The sequence below is a fragment of the Humulus lupulus genome, chromosome 8 (genome assembly GCF_963169125.1).
Source record: "Humulus lupulus chromosome 8, drHumLupu1.1, whole genome shotgun sequence".
NCBI classification, from domain to species: domain Eukaryota; kingdom Viridiplantae; phylum Streptophyta; class Magnoliopsida; order Rosales; family Cannabaceae; genus Humulus; species Humulus lupulus.
In genome coordinates this window covers 142462776-142466731 of record NC_084800.1, presented here as the reverse complement: position 1 = coordinate 142466731, position 3956 = coordinate 142462776, and positions in this window count along the sequence as shown.

Below are 3956 nucleotides of genomic sequence, written 5' to 3'. Positions count from 1 at the left end.
CGAGGCGCAGGATGGTCTTCTGGGACGGGCTGACGTCCCTGGCCCTCCCCGGATCTCCTTCGGGGATTTCCTCGAGCTCTCCTGGGCGTTCTCGAGGAAGGTTGAGAACTAGGAGTTGACGTCCTGACCGAACGGTTGTATTGCTGTTGTCCGGTTCCAGGCATTTCCCTGAAGTTTGCCTCTTGATGGTGCGATGAAGGGGTGGAGTTGGCTGCAGGAATTCTATCCGAACGGCTACGCCTGGGCCGGTTACCCCAGTGAGACTTAGGAGCCTCACCTTGCCTCTCTCCAACGTTAACGTTGGTTGTGAGAGGGGGTAGTCGGGCCAGAATATCCTGGATTTTCCGACTAGCAGTTGCTAACTGGCTCCTCAGCTGAGCGTTCTCCATCTCCACCGCAGTATAATAACACGGGTTCGGATTAGGTGGCCGGGGCGCCGAACTACCAGTATCGTCTTGGCCCGCCGGCTGCTTCCCTGGCCTCTGTTGGACTTCAGGAATTTGTTCATCAGGGATGGCAATATGGTGGGCCTCCTGCCCATCCTGCTGCTCTGTCTCATTGCCATGCCTGGATCGAGTGGTCACCATAGTTTGATGTTTGTGGCTGCACTAATTGAACTTGCTCTCAATGAAAGCACCAAACTATTGACGCGGTTCTTCGCCAACAATTAATTAAGAGAGGGAGAGAAAGGGATCAGTGTTGAAAGTAAAACCGTCACAGATAGGAAATCTTAGGAGATGAACTAGGCGACTCAAGACACGTTTTTAAGTGGTTCAAAGGTTAAAATCCTTCTACTCCACTAGTCAATATTATTGATCTATTCTGGGTATTTGGTTACAAGGTGTATCTCTTCAGAGACTATTTTTTTCCACCCCTATCAACTCCCAGGGTCTCCATATTTATAGGAGAAGGCACCTGGAAGTTGGTAAGGAGGTCATCCCGTGACCTTCTTATTTGTCATATCAACTCTGTGACATTCATGATTAATTCCTAAACCTGACACATAAGTATGGTCAAATCGATAAATAAGGAGATAATGGGCCGCACGGCCCAACCCAGCCGTGGGTGTCTGAATACGCACATTCCTGCTGCGTGTCCGAGAAGTCAGGGAGATATCAGACACGTGATGTCAGATATAGGCACGTTTATCTTGCGTGTGTTGACTTTACAAAGGATCAGAGATCCACGAGCTGCTTCCCTGACCCGACCTTCGGTCTTCAGGGTCCTTCCCCCAGTCTTGGGCAGCCTGGGCGAGTCCTTGAGGATACCTCGAGCTAAGGGGGTACGACCTCGAAAACAGGATCTGCGATCTGGGGAAATTTACGGACTAACCTTGATTAGTCCGAGGCTCGACCTGCTAATCAGCCCGTGGGAAAACCAGGGCGTACAAATTTAAATAGGACTTATCAACAATTAACCAAAGTTAATTTAAATCCCATTTATAAAAAAATATTTTATTAATTGGCCAAAAAAAAATTATATTTTTCAAAATTTAACCAATTTTAAAATTTAAAATCAATATCTTAATTATTTTCCAAAATATCTTGTATTGTTATAACTATTAGCTAATATTTTAACTATTGAAAAATAAAATAAAATATAAATAGTTATAACAATCCTAAAATATCTCAAAATACTTAAACAAATTCAAATATCCATAAAAATATCTAACTAACAATATTCAAATTTCAAATAATTTAAATATTAAAAATTATAGAATAAAAATATATTTATATTTTCAAATAAAGATTTAATAAAAATATCAAGAATTTAAAAGAAAATATCTTAAATAACTGATATCTTAATTCTAATATTTTAACATATTAAAAGATTTAAAATTAAGTTGTTTGTCTATTTTTAAATTTGAATTTGAATCTTTGTAGAAAATATCTAATTATTTAAATCCCAACTAACAAAAATATATTATCTTTTAAAAAACAATTTAAAACAAAACAAATCTGATATTTTTTGCTTTGATTATAAATAATAAATTTCCACAATTTTAATTTTCTTTAATTTAAAAAAAAAAATTGGATGAATAGTACCTGTGGTATTGTTCACTGGTTACTGTTCATCGCGTGGCATGCGTGCGGGCGCGCACACACATGGCAGCCAGGCAAAAATTTTCGAAAATTTTTTTTGTGCAATTTTTCAAACCAAAACAATTTTCTAATTAATTTTTAACATGTTTTAGACAAAATAAAGCATATATAAAATTAATATCATAGAAAACACAACAAAATAACTTAAAAAATTGCTAAAATTCACATAAGATCAATATGCTTCATAAAAACATGAAAACCATCCAATTATTCAAACATATCAAATAATCCAATTTTAAACATGTTCATGCATGAAAATAAAGATTATCAAAGGCTCCAAGGCCAGTTGTTAGGAAAACTTGTACCGGATCTTTATTTATTTTCATGTAGATCTAATATTAAACAAATTAATATGAGATAACCTAGAACATGTTTCTAAAATTGAATTCAAAGAGAAAAAAATACAAGAATACTTACAATATACGCAGCGGAATGAAAGAGTCATTCCTTCACTTTCTCTAACTCTTGTATCCTCTCTGTCGCAGAGTATTATCAAGAAATTGAACCTATCTTCTATTTTCTTCACTGTCTTCCAATGTATCCTTAGAATCACCCAGACTAGTGTGGGCAATTCTCAACACGTGATATAGATATAGAGAGAAGAGGAGAAAATAACAAAGAGGCTTAGAAAATGACTTGTGTTTAGAGAGAATCTAAAACTATCAGAAAACTAGTGATTAAACTTATATGTCGTCTCAGAAATCTTCACTGGTGACTTCTCTCTGAGCACTCCTTTTATAGACTCAATTAGGTCATTTAATTTAATTAAAAAATTAATAAAATAATAGCCAATTTGAATCCTAGGTAGAAACTATCATGGGCTTTAGGCCCGTGAAATTTCCCATTTGATTATAAGCTCATTAGACCTAAAACTACTTTGCTGCGAGGTTTGAAGTTTTGGACATAGTCATTTTCCAGAAAAGTAGCATTTGTAGAAGTAAACACTTTCTTTTCTGAATAACTATAGAAAATTCCACCCCGAGTACCTTTAGGATAGCCAACAAACATGCAAACTTCAGTTCGCAGTTCTAGCTTTCCCTCCTTTTTCCTTAGGACGTGAGCGGGACACCCCCAGATTCTATAATGGCGTAAACTAGGTTCACAACCATTCCAGCATTCTAAAAGTTTTTTGGGTATTGATTTTGATGGCACGACATTGAGAATGTCATTCGCGGTTTCAATTGCATGTCCCCAAAACAAAGTTGGTAGAGTTGAGTAACTAAGCATGCATCTAACCATTTCTAATAAAGTTCTGTTCCGACGTTCCGCTACCCCATTTTGCTGCGGAGTACTTGGGGCAGTAAGTTGTGATAAAATCCCAAGTTCAGTTAAATGATCTTGGAACTGCATATCCAAATATTCTCCACCCCTATCAGATCGCAAGATCTTTAACGTTTTACCTAATTAGTTCTGAGCCATTGCTAGGAATTCTTGAAACTTTGAAAATGTTTCCGATTTCCTATGCATTAGGTAAAGACATGAGTATCTAGAGTAATCGTCAATGAAAGTGACAAAATACTCAAAACTACCCCTGACTTGTACATTCAAAGGTCCACAAACATCTGAATGCACAAGACCAAGTAGTTCTTTGGCCCTATCACCCTTTGCAAAGAATGGACGCTTGGTCAGTTTGCCTTCTAGACAAGATTCACAAACAGGTAATTCACCTAAGGTGAGTTCCCTCAAAGGTCCATCCTTTGTAAGTCTTTGAATCCTATCATAGCCAATATGACCTAGTCTCTAGTGCCATAAATACGTCATATTTTCGTTATCGGTCTTTTTACATTTATTGGTCCTAGGTTTAGCTACTTTGAACAAATCATTGCTAAGAGCGAGGGGTTCGTTAGGTCGCAA